This window comes from Equus asinus, chromosome 8 (genome assembly GCF_041296235.1).
Source record: "Equus asinus isolate D_3611 breed Donkey chromosome 8, EquAss-T2T_v2, whole genome shotgun sequence".
Lineage (NCBI taxonomy): Eukaryota > Metazoa > Chordata > Mammalia > Perissodactyla > Equidae > Equus > Equus asinus.
Window position 1 is genome coordinate 35,445,932 of NC_091797.1, and position 21,105 is coordinate 35,467,036.

The window sequence follows — 21,105 nt, forward strand, 5'->3', positions numbered from 1 at the left end:
GTCTGTGTTGACTGTGAGTCCTAAATATCTCCCTTAGCTTTGTGCATGCAGGCCTTACCCTGGATAGCTTACTCTGGATACTCTGGTCTCTAGCATAGCTGCTTCTGTTCACGAGGTGACCTGAATTTCTGAAATTCATCTGGATTGCTATAATAACAATAATTTATTTGTTATATGACTTGTAATACCCATCACTCCTAAAAATTGATATCTTTTTGATATCTAACCTTGATTCCTCATTTTCCCTCTATATTTATAACCTTTTAGTGGGGTGGCTTGAACTATTTAGAGAAAAAAGCAAACCTTCTGCTACTTCACTCCCATCACTTAGAATGATGTTGTCATGTGCAGCTTAAAGCTTTATGATCAGATATCTTAACTTACACTCAATAGGACCAGGAATAGACCCATCTGAGACAGACTTGTAGCTGCTGAATCAGAGTTGTGGCCTGAATCTTTGTCCAGCACTGTCCTCCCTGGACAGGTTGCTCCACACCTTCCAGCAGGAGCAGCAGAGGGGAATCAGGCTTGGTTGCAGGTTCACTTGTATGCCTGATTTTCCTTTAGTTTGTTCAATAAGATAATGAACTCCCATTTTGACAAGTTTGAGTTAGATTTTCCCAGTTCATCCAAAAAATGCCTGATGAATATGTCAAGGTTCACTTTTTCTAGAAATAGTGTAGTGTTTTTATTTGTCCAAACAGCATGGTCCAGCTCAAGTAAAAGCACTATCTATTTAGAACTTTCTTGCCTTTTTCAGTATATGTCCAATTATGTTTCCTGCACACCGAGAAATCTCAAGAGGATTTTGGAGAGTATGTGAAATCTTAGAGTAACACTAAAGTTTCTGTAATCTGCAGGCAGAGAAATTATGATGCCTTCTGTTGCCTGAGAATTTTAGAAGTAGCATGCGTATAGAAGTAATTTTTACCAATATAATCCAGGATGGAAAGGAAACTATTGTTGCATTCACAATTGTGTTTAGAATACAGTAAAAGTATTAATAGTGTTATTAGTGCATAATAGTGTCAATGCCAGTAATAAAGCAGTCACCAAAATTTTGGCCCAAATTTAGACTAGGCAGTAAAAAGGTTTACCTACCTCATAAGACCTAGCATCTTCCTCCCTCTGCAGCACCGAGTGGCATTTGTGCTCTTTGAGATCTTTGCAAACCATACACAGGAAATGCTGGTCTTCCAGGAAATAGCAAAAGGTCTTTCCTTGTGCTGCTTACAGAACCAGACTTCCCATGCTGGATTCTCACTCCTGGGCTCCACTGTTAGGAGGATGGAAACCAAACTGGCCAGAGTCCTGTTGGACCTGATGTCCCCCTCTTGAAATGGCTTTTTGCAGAATGGACAGCACATGGCTCCCCTGGGCATGTGAAAGTGACACAGCACTCAGTGATGCAGGCCTGGCAGAAGTTGTGGCCACAGAATATGCTCACAGGTCTTTCGTGTGCACCAGGAAGACACTGCAGGTGACCTCTTGGAGGAGGTTCCCAATAGTCGGCCCAGTCACTATGACTACACTGTCCAAGGAGCACTCAGCAATTCCTTCCTAACTAACTTTGACTCTGTGATGGGAGGAGGATGTGGTTAGGAATGTGCAAAGGAATTGAGGTGGGAAAAGGAGGTGTTTAGGATGGAGACGGATAATGTACATCACTGGTGCTGGGCCCCTGCAACAGCATCCTAACTGGTCCCTGCAGATACATTCTCATCCTCTCTAATCTCTTCTCCCACTGCACCAGAGTGACCTTTCTCAGAATGGACTCTCATCTTCACTTCTCTGTTTACCATGCCAGGCAAGGAGGGCTCATAGGGCCCAACCTCTATCATCAGCCTCCCCTCTCTCTCCCACCTTGCTTCCCTCCAGCCACAAGAACAAACATTGATTGAGCATCAACTGTGTATTAGGCACTGTTCTAAGCTCTTCACATGTATCAACTCAACCAATCCTCACCACATCCCTAAAACATCACCCATTTCACAGGTGAGGAAACTGAAGTGTGTAGTGGGTAAGTACACAGAGATTAGAGTTCAGCAAGGTGTGGGGTGAGATTTTCCAGCTGGGATCTCCTGGGAGCTGAGTTCACTGGAGCTGGGGTCACAGGACAAGACCTCAGGTGAGGAAGAGGATCTGGGCTTCCCCATCCTGATCTAAGAGTGTCTCACCCCAAGGGACTGAGTAGCACCTCCTGTCCCTGCTACTTCTGGAGTCAATGTGTAGACATCCTGTTGTGCAGCAAAACCTGGGAGGGACATCGGACTGTGGGAGGACAGGCCAAGAAGAGGCAGGTAAGTTGGGAGGCTGGTGGCCTCATGGACTCCCAGAGCCCAATTCCCAGGGTGGGCCATGCATGTGGCTGCCTCTGGACTCCAGGATCTTGATCCAAGTTCAGATCCCCTGCTCATGTAGGAGGAGGGCCAGGAGCAAGGTCACATGAAATCCAGAAAGTCCCAGAGTACCTGGAAAGTGAGTCTCTTTCTGGTGGGACAAATTTTCTTAGGTCCTTCTCCCTCAGGGTCCTAAATTTCTTAGACTAAATGAGAATTAGCCAGGCCCCAAATCTGAAGGGAGTGTGTGTTGTGCATTTACGTGTCTGTCTGGGTGGATTCAGTGTACATGTAAACATGTATGGGTATGTTTGCATATGTTAGGCAAACATGATAACTACTACACTTTGGCAACGTGGTTATGTTTGCATGTGTGAGTGTATGTATGTGTGTGCTTGTGTGTAAATAGAAGCATGTATGGGCATATGTGTGTGTGGGGGTTGTTTGAGGGTATAGGTGTACATGTGGGTATATAAGCATTTATGGGTGTTTGTATATGTGTGTGTGGGGGGGGGGGGTGTGTGTGGGTGTGCGTGAATTTATGTGTGTGTTGCTCTGAGACCTCCTCATCCTTGGCTCCACCCTGGCCTGTCCATGGTTTCCCCCATCCCCAGCCCACAGGTTGTAAGGGACAGAGCAGCCCTCCATCTTCAGGCAAGAAAGAGGAGGCTCAGGGTGATGAACATTGGGAGAACTGGTCCTCATCACACTTGGAAGAAGGAAACAATAGGTAAATAGTGGGACATCCTCTGTTTCCAGGATTCTGCCTTAATAAAAGTGTCAGAAATGGTCCTTACTAAGATAGGAAGGGATTTACATGAATTAAATCATGTAAACCTCATATAAGTCCTATGAGATAGAGAGAGCTATCAACCCCATTTTCAGATAAGGAAACCGAGGGCAGTGAGAGGTTAACTGACTTTCACCTGGCTGAGCCCTGACTCTAAGAAAACAGTCTGACTGCTGAGCCCAGGTTCCCACTCTGTTATGTTGACTCCTGTATACCTGCCTCATTAAGGGTCATCTCCTCCTATGGAGTGTGACAGCTTCCAATTCTTCTCCAGGCACTGAGACTGGTTGGGAGTCTACGGCATTTCTCACAGTGCCTACAGGTGAGCCCATGGGGTTTGAAGTGACAGGAGAGTTGGTTCTGCATTGGCTGATGGAGTTTGTTTGCTGGCAATGGCAGGAAGGGAGGGTCACATCTGGGCTGTAGGGAATGAGTGGTGTTTACATTTGGGGTGTGAGGTGGGCTATCCAGAATGCTGAAGGGGTAAAGACAAGAAGTGGCCATGCAGAGTTTATTCCTCACTGTTTTATACCACAACTTGAAATCACAGCCCCACATGGGCCTGAGAGACAGTGCTGTTCACTCATCTCCTTCTAATCCTGCTGCCCCCTAATCTCTTCTTCCAACTGACTTCCTGGTAACATCTGCTCTCCAAAGTGAAAACGTGAGGAGGGGTCTAACCACACTCCTGTTCAAGAGCACTCCCTCCCCACACCCCTGCTGCTCCCTACTAGGGACTCCTGGACCATGAGAGGAAAGCAACTAGTATTGTAAGAGAACTTGACATTTATGTTGGTAAAGAGAAAGCAGGATGTCTGTCTTCAAGAAAGGGAAGAGCTGTCCTTGGGAAGAGGACTTAGTAGTTTCCTGTGGGTTGTTAGATTGGTGGCCTCTCTTCCTTGGTGGATGTTGATGGGGAGGCTGACCTCAGCTCCTTGACACAAAGGCCTTTACAAGACAAGTGCTTGCTTCATCAGAGCTTATAAGACAAGAATGCAGTGGATAGAGTCAGCTAGCAGGAAGAAAGTCAGGATCTCATATGATCTAATCACAGAAGTGACATCACTGTTGCCATGTTCTGTTGGTTATAAGCAAATCACAGGTGCCCGCCACACTCAATGGGAGCAGATTCCACAAGGGACTTGTCACAGGAGGTGGGGATATTTGGGCACCATCTTAGAATCTGTCTGCACAGGGACGTTCCAGGTCAGAGAAAGCAGGAACCAGAGATTGTGAGGCCTCTTCTCTAGATGTGTTCATGCATAGGCTGGACAATCACTGAACATCATAGTAACTGTGAGCTCATGTTAGACAAGATGATCTGAAGAGCTGAGCTGTGTTTATCAAAGTGCGGTTCTGGATACAAGAATCATGTCATCATTGGAAAGTTTTGTGTGAACCTGAGAGAGGATCCTCTTGGAATAATTCTCCCTTTACTTTCAGACCTCTGGCATATCTAGGAAAGCATCATCATTAAACTGAAGCTCTTTTTTCTTCCACGTGTCATCCTGCCAGACAAATCCTGGGTTCCGCTGTTTCTTCCAGTTGGTTTTCATACAGGATCCCACAAAGTCACTTCTTGTGATTCCACTTTGTTGGTTTCTTCTCCTTCATCCAGGTGATTTCTTGGTGATTTTATTTCTCTTGTCTTGATTAGTCAGCTACATTAGGAAATGAGTATTCTCTGACTAAACTCCCCACTAACGTTTGGAACAAATGGGGGAAGTTTCCTCTCCAGGTTGCAGCTTACTTCCCACACAGGGACAAAATAAAATTAGTGGGGCTCCTGGAAGGTCATGGATTGGCACAGTTCCTCATCAAGGCAAGACATCTGGGTCACAAAGGTAGGTACCTTAGTCTTCTTTATGTTCCCGGGAAGTGGCACAATACGTGCAGTATAGTAGGCACTCAATAAGTGTTTATCGACCTCAACTAAATTGAACCCCCTTCCCCACCCCTGTCCATCACCCAACAACTTATGAACCCACCCACTGTTTTCCCAGGTAGGATGCTGACCATTTGGGGACCTCTCTTTCCCATTGCATTTTTCACACGCTCCTGCTCCCATGACAAGCACTTGAACTTACACTCGGCACTCTCTGGTCCTTTCAACTCTTTTCCTCCATCCTGATATTCTCATTATTGTTCCTGCAAAAGTTTTCCCTGCCCACCCCGCTTCTTCTCCGTGGATCCAGTCTAGTGTCTCAATTCATTCTTCACACTTCAACCAGACAGATTCCTCCAAAATGCAGATCTGATTAGAGTTCTGCCTGGCTTCAGTGCTGCCATGTGCTGCATGTTGTTCTTGGGTTAAAAGCCAAGGTTCTCCTCAAGCTGAGGTGGTCTTTGTGGTCTGGAGCGTAGCGACCACTCCACTCTTACTTTTTGTCACTGAGCTCTTCTCTCTCTAATCTCCATGCTTATCTGCTAACAGTTCTTCCACACTCCCCACGTGCTCTTTCTCTCTCTCTCTCTCTTTCTCTCTCTCTCTCTTTCTCTCTCTCTCTCTTCTGAGCCTTTGTGATGCTCTTTCTCTAAAAGGCTTCTTCTGTCCACTGACTTTGATTAAGTCTGTTCTTCTGCTAGGTCTCAGTCTAGACATTGATTCCTCCTGGAAGCTCTTTCCCAGGTACTAATTCTAACATGTTGACCAGGTTATCCAACCCCATTGTGAATTCCTTGATGTTTCCCTCACTGAGCCTAGCAGAAAGCCTGCCGTCTAGTAACTGCCAATAAATGTTTGCTAAGTGAATGTGGGTTTTTCTTTGGTAATCCAAAATTTATTTTGAACAGGTAATCCATGCACAACGTTTTAAAAATTCATATAACATAAAAGGGTATACAGTGACGAAAGTTTCCTCTTCTATCTTGTGCACAATTCTTCCAAATTTTCTCCCTAAACATTAATCACTGTTACCAGTATTCACAGTATTATAGTGAGAGATTTCCCTTTTTTCAGGTGTTATTTTACCACACTCTATCTACACCATTGCTATCAATTTGCAATATATTCTGAGATTATTACATTTTTTAATTATCAATCTCACTCAGTTTAAAGTATGGATAATAACAATTCTGTCACTCCTGACTTTTAAAAATGTAATAAGTATAACATAAATCATCCTATTCCGTAGTAATAGAATTTTATCTGGGCACAGGGCCACACAGATTAAAAACTGCATTTATTCTCCAGTTTCCCTTGAGGCTAGTTGTGTTCATCTGACTAAGTCCTGGCCAATTAGATGAAGCAGATGTGAAGTTATAGGTTTTGTCATTAAAGGGAGGAAAATTTACCTCCTTCCCTGCTTTCCCTGCCCTGCTCATGGACCATGGACATGGTCTTAGGTGTCTTGGGTCATGCTAATAAGGGCAACAGCCAGGGGACAGCAGAGAAGGAAGGTCATAGGAACCTGGATGCCTGGACAACCTCATAGTGCAGTCACCCTAGCAGCCCTGGACCGCCTGCCTCACTGTCATGTGCAACACATACAAGATTCTATTCTGTTTAGACCACTGTTATTTGAGTTTCTGTTGCACACAATGGAACTAATACATATAGAGAGAATAGGACTTCCTAGGAGTGGGTGGCTGTGGTGGTCTGTTCTGGAGATGGGAAATAGATTTACAGTGTTCACCACTGTGGGCTCCCTGGGACCTTATTCTAAGTTGGAGTAAGGGAGAGCTGGATCACAAGAGGCAGCATGGAGAATTGGAGACTATCACCTTCCTCATCTTTCTAGCCATGAGGCTTCCTTGGGGGAGTGTTTGGGCTCACTAGGTGTTAGATTTGGGAGTCCCTGTTTCGTCACTTCCCTTCCTGTCCTTTTTAAAGAGGGATCCCTAGTTAATATCAGCCAGGATGAGAATCACAAATGGTGATCTCTTTCTTATCATCATCCTGTCTGATGACAGGAACTGTGGAGGTTAACATCTAGAGAAGCAACCCCTCAGGTAGAAAAGGAATGCAGGGCCATTTGTCATTGGGTTCCATGGGGAGTCTGCTTCTACAGCCTGGCTTGGACAGCCAACCTTGAGACACCGACTCTAGGTCCCTCATATCCTGTCCTGTGGTGATCCCAAAATATATATTCCTTCACTTCACCAGATTCTGTTGTTACCAGCAAGTTACTAGGTCCGGCTTCGTTTCCAAGGGTAGATATTACACAAGGGCTGGAATACCAGAGGATGGGAACATTGGGGGAATCTGAGAGTCTGCCAACCTCAGGGTGACTTTGGAACCATCTGAATGCATGCTCCCCACAGGGCTGTGGCTGCGAATGTAGAGACTTTTATAAATAAAGACCTCAGGTCAAAGGCATTTGGTGCTCATCTCACAGGAATTAGGATCAAAATTATGATCCCAGAAAGGTGACTCTGTCTTCCAGGTAATTTTTGGAGTAAAAGATGGAACTTTTAGGTGGAAAAATAAAGGTAAGGAAATGGAGAAAGTCAGCAGTGCTAACAGTCAGTGTTGTCTCTCATTTCTCTCACACACCAGGGAATTTTCAAAGATCTTTTCTTTTAGTAGTTATGTTATTTAAATACAGCTCACTCTTAAATATCTTAGGAAATATGACACACCATGAGATGAGGGAATCACATGATATAGAGCTGACCAGTCAGGGTGCACCACATGGTACCACATCCCCATAGCAATAGGCATTGGTCCAAGGATAATCTTCTCAGGTACTTCATGTATGGACACTGTGAGAAAGATGTCTCTCTTTCTGCTGAAGTTGTTAAGGTGGGATAAAGTGAGGGGAGTTGGAGTTGATATTGGTCATCTTCCCTAGGAAGAGAGAGAGAGAGACAGAGACAGAGAGCAAATCTGATGACAAATTTGAGTCCCTGGATCCAATCATGTCTCAAGTTGGCCTCACCCTCGGCCTTCCCAGGTAAACCATGTTAATTCTCGTCCCCTGAAACTGTTCACTTGCAACTGAAAGAATCTCGCCACAATAATGCAAATACTGTTTTTTTTTAATGAGGGTCCAGCAGAATTTAATGTTCTCTCCATCACTCAGCCTCAGTGATTAGAAGTGTAGCCTTGGACACGTTACTTATCTTAACCTTTCTAGTCCCCAGTGTCCTCATTTCTACAATGAGCTTTGAGCTATTATATAGATTAGAGATAGAATAAATGTAAAGTGCTAGCCCCTGGCACCTGGAAAGTCTTCAACATATCACAGCTTTTACATCATTTTTATGCTGCACAATTAATTCATTAATAGCTTTTGAAGGAAAAAATAAATCTACATTAAATGTATGCCGTGTTTTTGGCTGATTGGCATACCACATATTTATCAATTCACTTATATATGTTCCCATCAATACCCATGTTTTAAGATTTCATAATTTGAGAAATCTAGAGTCTGAGCGTTCTCTGAATCGCTTTGGCCACGGGACGTTTTGCACAGCATCACTGAGACACCTGCTGCCACACTCTGCTCTTCAGAACTTGTTTGTGACCTTGGTCATTTTACCACTTTCAAGGTCACCTATGTCCTTTGACAACATATTGAAAGACAAGGGATTCCTTCTGAATTGTCTGGTTAAACTTTCTCATGTTATTTTCTCTAATTTCATATACATGTTGCAGTAATAAGATTAATAATAACAGCAAACACTGGTACAGCACTTACTATGTGCCGGCCACTGTTCCAAGTGCTTTCAAATATCAGCTCATTTAATTCCGCAACCTCTGAGACATCACAGTTACTTTACTAACCTACAATTCAGGTGTAAGGAGACTGGGGTACTGAGGGAGAAAGTAACCAATCCAAAGTCGCAAATGTAATTGAAACAGTTTCTTTGAAGGTGAACAGGAAACTACTGAACAATATCTGATTGTGTCATAAATTGATCAAACCAAACTCTACTGATTTAACACATAAATTAGCTGTTCTAGAAAATGGCAACTTCTTCTGCCCTTAATGCGTTACAAGGCATTTGATAAGCAACTCGAATTTTACCCCTATATCAAGGAGGAAGATGGAAGGGGGTTTTCCTCTATATTCTGCTCTCTTCCCTGTTTGGGTTATCAATTACAGCTGAACGTTGCTTCATGACAAAACAAAAAAGTGCAGCCATTCTGCTCAGGATAAATAACCACTTTACTTAAAGAATTTTATTCTCTGAACGTGATATCAGACTCTTCTGTGTACCTGATAACCAATATTCAATTATACTATAATCGCTCCAGACCTTTTAAGTGGCAGTTACAAATTTAAACCTAGGTTAAATGCAATTGCATGTAGTGCTTTTAATGCAGGTAATTAGCCAAAGTGACAATCAGATAAAGAGTTCCTGCCTGTTACTAGCCACCTTCAGACATGCACAGGCAATATCAGCTGAAGACAACTTTGTCTCTGTGGTGGCACCCCACAGGAATCTTCCAAAACTCCAATTTCAAAGATGTGAAAAAATGAGCCCTTTAGAATCCAGGAGCTGATGAAATATTCTTGTCAAAGGATACTTGAGAATTTTGCCTTGAAAGTACTTCCTGAGCCAAACCAGTCAAGGATGCTCAGTCAAAACCACTTTATCAAGTGGAGGATTTTAGCATCAAACTTCCCAGACTGCAGTCAGGGAGCACTGCTCTCTGTTTAGCAAAAAGAAAGAAGAGCTGCTCTTTCCTTTATCCTTTTCTGCTACAAATATAACTTGGTTTTCCCAGCAAGCCTGGATAAAGTCAGACAAAAAGATAGCTTTTAAAGTTATTATAAAATAGTAAATGTCAGCCTTTTCCTAGGCTTTGATATCTGAGTGAGCAAACCATCACGATTGTGCCCCTTGACTTCGAAATCTTATAAACTCCAGAGATTATTAAGACCTTGTGAAGAGGATTCAGCATTCCAGTGAGAGATTTTAAAGCCCCTTACCACGTTTCACCAAACACACAAGCAGTGCCACCCTCAGGGATGTGGTATAGCTTTGCTTCTTCCATGTAATATGTTCAGCATTTTTAATTCAACTTTTAAGAATCCTCAGGATTTGAAAACTCTGAGGGAATGAAAACTTTCCTTCTGGCTGATAGACATCTACCCTTAGCTTAGTTGAATGGATGCTGACAAAAAGTTATTATGGTTTCCTGACTAACATTCCTCTTTGTAAGTCCTCCTTGGAATAACAGATATCTCACGTGTCAATAAAATGGTGACAACTAGACCATGTTTACATGTCATGGAAGAGCATTTCTTTCCCTCACCCAGGAAATGCTATCAAAGATATGATACATTATGGGATTTGTGGGGTAAGGGACAGAAGCAGCATATAGTCAATGGAGATTACTGATTCTCAGGAGAAGAGAGTTTCCTGGTTGATGTTGAGTTAAGGAGACAGTCCTGCATGAAGTGTAGCCTGAAAGTCCAGTAGACAGATATCCACATTTTCCTGCTTTATTACTGACTTGGTCAGCTACTCGTTGTCCACATACAGAGTCGTGCAATTCATGTTGAATGCTCAAAAGTGAATGGAATGTCTCTAAAGCCTTTACTATATACAATTGCTAGTGCATATTATCCTGTATGAAGACACCTGAATTCCCATAGGGGTGCTGGGCATTTTTCATCAGAATCTAGAGAACAGGGGGCACATGAGTTCCTTTAGAATTGGAATAGCCCGCCATGGCCCTTAGCCTCACATGTTTGAATGCTGTGTTCCTGGATTTCCTCCTGAATGTGGTCTTCTTGGAGATGGAAGCAAAATTTTGGGCTATAGGATTTCAAAGGAAAGGAGTCAGAGAAAGTCCTACCCTGGAATCAGGACCACTTTTAAGATGGAGACTCAGACCAAGGAAGATATAGAAGCTAAATTTAGGGTCAAATTTGGAGGATATAAAGAAGGTAAGATTTTAAAATGTTACTTTTGAGACACGGCCAATTGCACAGTGTGATTCCAGAATCTCAGTGTTGACATCACTCTTGAGCCTAAACTGCCAGTTCTCCAATGGAATGTCATCTCTTCCCCCTCCCAATGCCACCTCTGCTAGGGCACCTCCACAAGCCATGTGAAGCATCTCCCTAGAGGGAAACTTTCTGTGCACAGTTGCACCTGGAGACCCCTCTGCACTGCACCTGTGCTCACATGTTCTGTGACCAGCTTCTTCCCCAGAGGACTGTGGGCTCCCTCCCGGGATCTCCAGAGCCCAGCACCAGTGAGGCTTATTGTGCACTTTATTTTCATCTTTATCATATAATACTATTGTAAAATAGTACTACCAAGCTTACAGTAAACTGTAAACTCTCCCAGACAGAGATGATTTGCTGCCCCACCCCTCTTCACTTGGGACTACTATTCCTTATAAGAAGCCACTTTTAATGCTGTAAGCAGTTTCTTCTGTACCTATCTCCATGTTTCTTTTTCAAACTATTTTTATTTTGGAAGTTTTCAAATACACAAAAGTAGGGAGAATTGTATAATGAACCCTCATTACTCATCTTCAGCTTCAACAGTTATCAACATTTTATCCTCATGTTTCATCTATTCCTCCCACTCATCTTTCCTGGAGTATATTAAAGGCAAATCCTATACATATAATTTCATAGTTATATACATATATATATATGTGCATCTCTCACTAAGGATTTAAAAAAATATAAGAACCATGCCATTATCACACCTGATAAAATTATGAATAATTGGCTAGTTTCACTTAATACTTAGTGCATATTCAAATGTCTTTTGGTATATCTTTTTCAGTTGGTTTTCTGAAGTAGGAACCACACAAGGTCCACATGTTGCATTTGTTGTTACGTCTCTTTAAGTATCTTTTCTTCTACAACATACCACCCACCCCACCTTACTTTCTTTTTAAGGCTTAAATTTGTTGGAGAAACAGGTCACTTGTCCTGTAGAATGTTTCACATTCTGAATTTGGCTAACCTATTTCTCATGGTGGGGTTAACTTGTTTCTCTATCTTGTGAGTCTTCTGAAACCCATGAAAAATATTCGACTGTTGATGCATATTCATACTTTAACATGTATGTCTTTTCTGCCTTTCACGTTACCAATTTTCCATTCATGTCCTGCTAAGGACACAGTCACTGCACATTCAGAGACCTCTGGAGGCGGCAGTGATGCTATCATTCATTATATTCTGCCTCAAGCTTCTGCCCTACTTGGCACGGTGAATATAGAAGAGCTTCAGAACCAGATACACTCTGTGCCTGGAACAACCCTCCCCTAGGGCTTCGGGGAAGTCCTTTAGCTCCCCATCACCTTTGCAGGTGATGCTGGACATTGATTATTCCCTTGAATCTGTGAGTTCCACACTGTTGCCATCACTGCTGGACCAAAAGTGTGGGAAGGATGGAAAGAAGGAGGAGGAAAAAGCCTGGGACTCTGTGTTGTTGACACCTTCCCAACTTGCATGAGGTGGCTTCCTCCAGCTATAACCATTCTTCGCTTTTATACTCCTCTGAGTCCGGTCCTCCTAAAACCAAAAAAAGCTCCTTCTCCTTAAAACCCATCATATTTCCTGCTGGCAGCTGGAATACCTGCTGTTTTGCAGTTATGTTCCCACTCAAATGTAAAACAGTCTGATGCTGCTCACTTTTCAGTGCTCAGGTTGTAATGCTATTCATGCCCATTTGTTACATCAGGATGGAGATTAGTCCATGGTGTAGTCGGGGTCAGAACAATCCTAGAGAAATCCTTCAGTATATAACTCAAATGTGATTCAAAGGGACACAGCACACAAGTCACAGTGCCACATGCTGCACGTGTAAAACCTATCAGGGAACATTCATAAGCAGAGTAGGATTGGAACACACTGACGTCCACATTCTCATTGTCCCATGGAGGGATGCGCCTAGGCTGGCACAGTGGACTGTATTCCCATGACCAACATTCCAGGAGTGAGGATGCCCCAAAATGCTCTGTGTATTACTGGGACAGCAAGAGAGGACATCTGTGCTACTGTGATACAATAGCAGGTCCCTGGTCAAGGATCTGAGCTTGTTAGAAAGTGGCAGTCCCTGGAGCTCAGTGGCTGGCATCAGCGTGTTCTTTTGAAGAGCAGATTCAGACCTGCTGACCCAGCTCCCTACTCTGCTAACAAGAGTGGAAGAGAAGGAGAATCTAGCTCTGAATCTCCTCAGCACATTTCCAGGTTCTGGCTATAACTGTTTACCAGGCTCTCCAACCCCTACAAAGACCCTCTCAAGCATTTCCAAGAGGACCAAGTGGTTATTTCCACAGTTACCTCCTCATTTTCCATTTTTGTCTCCAATATATAGCCACAACCTATTGATGTTCTTCTGGACAATATACCTTTTATGCTTTGTTGTTGCTAAACAAGCAAAACAGTTTATTCAATCCATTCTCAATGAAAAAGTTTTATGTTGTTTTTCCTGATAAGGGCTTCCAACTCTGCCACGTTTAACCTTTCCTTCACTGGATAGTGGGTTCCATAAAAATTAGCTGGCTATATTGTATGATTTTATATTTAATTTATGTTACTAGTACAGTCTCATTGCAGTATTAAAAAATTAATCCTGTTAAAACTTTAATCCCAAATTTGAAATGAAAATATGAATCTTGATGTCTTAGTTGGCTTGGTCTGCCATAAGAAAATACCATGGATGAGGTTGCTTAAACAACAGAAATTTATTTTCTCACAGTTCTGGAGGCTGGAAAGTCCAAAGTCAAGGAAGATTCATTCCTGGCGAGAGCTCACCTCCTGGCTTGCAGACGGCCACCTTCTCTGTGACCCCTCACATGATGGACAGAGGGAGCAGCCCCCTGGCATCTCTTTTTCTAAGAGCTCTAATCCCACCTGAAGGCCTCACCCTTATGACCTCATTTAACCCTAAGTAACTCCCAAAGACCTCATTTCCAAAAACCATCATATTTGGAGGTTAGGTCTTCAACATACTAATTTGGGGGACACAAACATTCAGCCCATAACACTAGCCTTCTCTTCTCTCTGAGATAAGTTAGTGTTCTGACCCTGGCTGTTGGTATAAGAGCGTATATTAATTAGGGTAACATGGTAGTTATAACAAATAAACCCCCAAATTTCAGTGTTTCAACATAATAGAATATTATTTTGGCCTATAAGCTGCTCAGTGTGGTCCTAACTGAGCAGTGTGTTGGGCGGTTGGGAGGCAGCACTATCTGCTCCACACAGTCATTCAGGGATTCAGGCTGACAGAGTTGGTACCACGTTCATTATGTGGCTCCTAAGGTTGCTGTGGTCATCTTCATCCAGAAGAAGGAAGAGTGAAGAGCATAGAAGAGCAACTTTGTGGATCTCATTGACTAATAAATCTTCATTACAGATATTACAAATAATAACACTTTTCCATGTTTTTTTGCTATACCAAAATTTTGATTACAGATGGTCAGGTTTTTCAGTCTTTTACTTTACGATTTCTAGATTTGGGTTATGTTTAGAAAGGCTTTTGCTATCATAAAATTATGAAATATTTACTTTGAATTTTCTAGGTGGAGGGGAAGGAGAGAAGAGGGCAGAGGTGGAGGGGAGGAGAAAAGTGAAAGTGAAGGAGGAGGCACAGAAATATGGGGAGAGGAGAAGAGAAGGATGATTTAGTGTTCCAGCATGTGGAGCTTTTGTTTTCTAACTTAAAGAGCTCCAGAATTCGTAGGCCAAGACCTATGTGCTTTGTAGAGCCCTCAAGGAGTCTGGTTCTTCAAAATTGTCTATTTTATAACCAGCAGCTTCCATGAGCTGAAGGCAGTTCTCTGGAGAATGGGGCAGCTGTGTGTTTTTAGCCATAACACAGATAGCAGCTGAGGCATGAGTGTACTAAATCTTGGTGGGGTACCAAAAGATTCTGCTACAGTCCATCCTTTGCACTAATCAGTTCCACTTTCTTCTTACATTACTTACTCCATGGGGGCACAGCTTCTCCAGAATTCTAGAGGGTCATAATTTGTAGAAAACTGAGCAAAGGGGAACAAGGACTGTTAGTGGAATGAAGAAGCCCTTGCTCCAGTTCGTTCCAAGGCAGCAACACATCGACTTTTCTATCGTCATTCTAGATTCTCCTAAATCCCATCCCTGAGGAGTCCGAGTCCTGGTTTCCAGTATTTTACCACCTGTGGTTTCCAACCTGCACACTTACAGCAGAAAATGGAGATGGGCATACCAAGCAAAACCCTCGTGGATCACCTGAATGCCAAACACATCCCCCTTGACTCCCCTCATGTTCCTTATAGTGATCAGCATGAATTACCGCTGCCCATATAGTAATTCCTTCTGTTGTCCACTGGTCTGCTGGCATGAGAAGCCCTAAGAGAACAGGTGGCAGCCACAGCTCTAAGTTTAATGGGACTCTTACTGTGCTCCCTGATGGAAGCACCCTCCTCTGGGAGCCTGAACTTCTAGAGCAGTAGAGCCTGTTGAGGGGATGGGAGGCACAAAGACCCCAAGTGATTACTGGGAGTGATGGTGAGTAGAGTCACTCCTGTTCCACACCTGGTTGTAAGACCTACTTATTCTATCCTTTAAGGTCACAGCATCATATAATGGCTGTTGGTTTAAACCTTTGTGTATACTTCGTCCTGCAGAATAGTGCCCATCCTTGCAGGGTGTCACCTTCAGCCTGGTTCCACAGCTGCACTTTCAAGAGGCCCTTCCACTGCTCTGTCAGCTGGGAGCTTCTGTATGGTGTGTTATGGGGTAGGACCAGTGGCTCTCATGGTCATGTGCCCACTGCCACATTGCCTCTGTTGTAAAATGGTTTCCTTAGTCTGGGGCACTGTTATGTGTGGTCCCATATTAGAAGATCATGCCTGTGCGAGTGCTTGGATAGTGGTTCTGAATGAGACACTGTGGGAAGGAAGGGCAAACCCATAGCTGGAATACACGTTAATCTATATTAAGATAAATCTTTGATTTTTCAAGGGTAGAAGAATAACAGTTATCAACTTGCCACCAAATAGCAGGTTGGCCTCCACCATGTTGGTCCTGTATTAGAATTTATTTGTTTCTGGAAAGTCACACATCCATTTTAGCAGTAACTATATCAGCCATGGTGAGAGGGACCCCATGCTGTCAGACCCATGCATAGTCATCCTCATTGCCACCACACATACTCCTTTCATGAGCCTGTTGTGCAAGCTCTGTGGTGGTAACGACAAAGGCTGGTTAATGTCCACCAGCTGAGTCATCCTGTGTGTATGCGTCTCTTGTATAGTGGATTATTTCTGGTGGGCATGAACACTTGATATAAAAGATCCTAACACATTGTGTCTACTATATGCTTCTTCCCTAGATATCCTTGTCCCTGATCCTCCCATCTTGCCCCTTCTAGGACCCTGATCAACCAGATAAGCCATTGCCATTGCCTGTGAGTTTGTGCATATTCTTGCCTTGGGCCACTTCTGTCTCTGCACTAAGTGGATGAATAGGAGCAGCACCTGAAGTTCTGCCCATTGGAAGGAAGTTCCCTCAACATTGTCTTCGGCCATCCATGAATGGGGCTATAGTGCAGCAGCCATTCACTTTTGGCTCACCAATATAGTGAGCTTACACACTTGTGAGCCAAGCTCGTCTTTTCTCTATGTCAGCTGGTCATTGCAACTCCCCATTAGGTCTTCGTAAGAGCTGAGGAAAATGTAAAGATATAACAGTGGTAGTTGACATGGGATCCAAGCCACTTGTTATGCAACTAGTTTGTGGTAGATATTTTCTGCTTTGTGTGCATAAGTCTGTCTCACAACTACTTAAGTCTGCTGTTATAGTGCAAAAGCACCTATAGATGATGCCTAAATGGACAGATATATCTGTGTTCCACAACAACTTTATTACAAAAACAGGCAGTGGGCTGCATTTGACCCATAGGCTGTAGTTTGCTGACCCCTGTGCTAATCCAATCCTGCAGGTATCACTTCCATTTTAGAGTGGATTGCTGCTAGAGTCTGACAGTACCCTGATCGTGAAAGGAAAACGTGGGCAATGATCCTTTGATGTCCCATGATCATATTCTCCATATCTCCCAGGACCCAGCCCCTTTTTGACACACCTGAGTTCTTCTAGTTGTGGCATGTGGGACACCGCCTCAGCATGGCTTGATGAGCAGTGCCATGTCTGTGCCTAGGATTGGAACCAGCAAAACCCTGGGCCGCCAAAGTGGAGCTCCTCTCATTGTGGAACGGGGATGTGCCACCTTCCTGGCACATGGATGCCTTCATTAACCTGGAAGCTCATCCAATCTTGTTGTCCAAAAAGAGGCTGCTCTTTTCATATAAATGGAATCAAACAATCCATTTGATCCTTTGTTTCTGGTTTTTTAAAATGGAGCTTAATGTATTCAAGGTTCATCCACGTGTAGCATGCATCTGTATTTCATTCCTTTTTATTGCCAAATAATATTCCCCTGCATGGATGCTACTTATATCTATTCATTCATCAATTGATGAACATTTGTTTCTACTTTTTAGCTATTATTAATAATGCTGCTGTGAATATTATGTACAAGTTTTTGTGTGTACATACATTTTCATTTCTCTTGGGTAAATACCTAGGAATGGACTTGCTGAGTCATTTAGTAACACCATGTTCAAACTTTGAGGAACTGCCAGACTCTCTTCAAAGTGGTAGCACCATTTTATATTCCTACCCATCCAATTTCTCCATAATCTCACAGCACTTATTAATATTGGTCTTATTTATTTATTTTTTTTTTGAGGAAGACTAGCTCTGAGCTAACTACTGCCAATCCTCCTTTTTTGCTGAGGAAGACTGGCTCTGAGCTAAGATTCATGCCCATCTTCCTCTACTTTATATGTGGGACACCTACCACAGCATGGCTTTTGCCAAGTGGTGCCATGTCTGCACCCGGGACCCAAACTGGTGAACCCTGCGCCGCCGAGAAGCGGAACACGTGCACTTAACCACTGTGCCACCGGGCCAGCCCCTAATATTGGTCTTTTTGATTCTAGCTGTCCTAGGAAGCATGAAGTGGTAGCTCATTGTATTTTTGATTTGCATTTCCCTAAGGACTAATGAGGTGAAGCATCTTTTCAGGTGCCTATGGCCATTTGTATATCTCCCATGGATAAATATCTATCAAATATTTGCTAATTTTTAAACTGGGTTATTTTTTCTCAATTTTTGAGTTGGAAGGGTTCTTTATATCTTCTAGAGACTAGTTGCTTAGATATAAGATTTGCAAATATTTTCTCCCAGTCTGGAGCTATATTTTTACTCTTTTGAGGGTGTCCTTTAAAGCACAAACGCTTTAAATTTGATGAAGTCCAATTAAACTATTTGTTCCTTTGTTACATGTATTTTGGGTGTCATATTTAAGAAACCATTGCTTAGTCCAAGGTCACGAAGATCTATGTATATATTGCTTTCTAAACGTTTTATATATTTAGCATTTATATCTAGGTCTTTGATCTACCTTGAGACAATTTTTTCATATGGTGGGAGGCAAGGGTCCAACTTCATCCTTTTACATGTGGTTACACAATTATATCAGCAGATTAGCCTTTCCTCATTGAGTTGTCTCGGCGCTCCTGTTGAAATTCAACTGACCGTAAATGTGAGGGTTGATTTCTGACCTTTTAATTCTATTCTGTTGATCTATATGTCCGTCCTCATGCTGGTAATACAGTGTAATGATTACACTTTGAATGCATTGAATGCAGAAAGATAAAATTCTCTTTTTCTTGCACCATTGCTCTGGCTAGAACCTCTAGCACAATGCTGAATAGAAGTGCTGAGAATGGACATCCTTGTCTTAGGAGGAAACCAGCAGTATGAGTCCTTAAAGTTTGCTTTTCTTTGTCAAGAGTGTTTTATCCAGTCCCTTGAATTTCCACATGAATTTTAAGATCAACTTATCTGTTTCTGCAAAGAAACTAGCTGGGATTTTTATAGAGATTGCACTGAATCTGTAGATCAGTTTGGAGATATAACCATCTAAGCAGAACTTTTCATCATCCCATATTGAAACTGTATTTCCAATAAACATAAGTGTCAATTCACCCTGTCCTCAGACCAACTAACCACCAGGCATATAGGTGTATCATAGCACCTGAGAAGATGTTCAACATCATTAATCAGTCAGGAAATGGATACCAAAGCCATAATGAGGCACCACTTCACATCCATTAGGAAGGGGTGTGTGTGTGTGTGTGTGTGTGTGTGTGTGTGTGTGTGTTGTGTGTATATATACAGACACACACTTACGCGTGCATTTGCTGGCATTTGTATATCTTATGTGGAGAAATATCTATTCAATTCTTTTGCCCATTTTAAAATAGTGTTGTTTTTGTCATTGAGTCATTAGATTTCTTTATATACTCTGGATATTAATCAGATATGTGATTGGCAAATATTTTCTTCCATTCTGTGGTTGCTTTTTTTTGTTGATATGGTCCTTTGATATACAGAAGTTTTTAATTTTTTTTTTTTTGTAGAAAGAGATTCGTCCTGAGCTAACATCTGTCACCAATCTTTCTCTTTTCATTTTTGCTTGAGGAAGATTAGCCCCAGGCTACCATCTGTTGCCAACCTTCCTCTACTTTGTTTGTGTGTTGCCGCCACAGCATGGCCACTGACAAGTGGTAAAGGTCTGCGCTCAGGAACCAAACCGGAACCTAACCACTAGGCAATGGGGCCAGCCCAGAAGCCTTGAATTTTGATGAACTCTCATTAGCCTACTTTTTCTTTTGTTGCCCATGCCTTTGGTCTCATGTCAGAGAAGTCACTGCCAAATCCAATGTCACGAAGATTTTCCCCTATGTTTTATTCTAAGACTTTTATAGTTTTAGCTCTTATGTTTACATCTTTGATCCATTTTATAATAATGTTTGTATATGGTGTAAGGTAAGTGTCTAGCTTCATTATTTTGCATGTGGCTATCTAGTTTTCCCAGCATCACCTGTTGAAAAGACTATTCTTTCCTCCATCGAATGGTCTTGGCACCTTTGTTGAAAGTCAGTTGACCATAGACACATGGTTTTATTTTTGGACTCTCACTTCTATTCTATTGATCTATATGTCTACCCAGATGCCAGTACCACAGTGTGTTGAGTACTGTTGCTTTGTTCGCCTTTAATAAGTTTGGCTATTGTAGGTCCCTTGAATTCCCATCAGAATTTAGAATCAGTTTGTCAATTCCTAGAAAGAAGTCAGTTAGGTATTTGATTGTGTTGAATCTATAGATCAGTTTGGGGAGTACTGCCATTCTAACAACATTAAGTCTTCTAACCCATGAACATAGTAGGTGTTCTTTAATTTTTTTCACCAATGTTGTGTAGTTTTCAGAGCTTAAGTTTTGCACTTCTTGTATTAAACGTGTTCCTAATATTTTTTTAAAATGCTATTGTAAGTGGAACATTTTCTTAATCTCATTCTTAGATTGTTTACTGTTTATTGTATAGAAATATGATTGACTTTTGTATATTGACCTCATATCCTACAACCTTGCTGAACTTCTTTATTAGTTCTAATAGCTTTTTGGTGGATTCCTTAGGATTTTCTATGTACGAGATCATGTCATCTGTGAATAGAGGTGGTTTTACTTCTTCATTTACATTTTGAATGCATTGAATGCAGAAAGATAAAATTCTCTTTTTCTTACACAATTGGTCTGGCTAGAACCTCTAGCACAATGCTGAATAGAAGTGCTGAGAGTGGACATCCTTGTCTTATCATTGATTTAGGAGGAAAACAATCATTCCTTCGCCATTAAATATGATGTTAGCCTTAGGGTTTTCATAAATGCCCTTAATCAGATTGAGGAAAATCTCTTCTATCACTAGTTTGTTGAGTGTTTTTTTAATCACGAAATGGTGTCAGATTTTATCAAAGGCTTTTTCTCCATCTATTGAGATAAGCATGTGCTTTTTATTATATTAATGTTATATTACATTAATTGATTTTTTTGAATGTTAAACCAACCTTGCATTCCTAGAATACATTCTACTTAGCTATGGTATATAATTCTTTTTATACGTGCTGGATTTGATTTGCTATACTTTGTTGAGGATTTGAG

The 21,105-nt window shown here is 42.1% G+C and overlaps 1 protein-coding gene across 3 annotated transcripts in view; it reads right to left on the reverse strand.

Annotated features, from left to right (window-relative positions):
- LOC106836378 (saoe class I histocompatibility antigen, A alpha chain-like) overlaps positions 1-21,105 on the reverse strand; it is a 40,660-nt gene that overhangs the window by 6,710 nt on the left and 12,845 nt on the right. For 2 of the 3 annotated variants that reach the window (XR_011505528.1, XR_011505527.1), the window contains exon 8: positions 1,102-1,374. The gene's annotated coding sequence lies outside the window, so the exon portion shown is untranslated. Of the gene's footprint in view, positions 1-1,101; positions 1,375-5,132; positions 7,919-21,105 lie in introns of those variants that run through there. The other variant, XR_011505529.1, reaches the window with a different exon arrangement.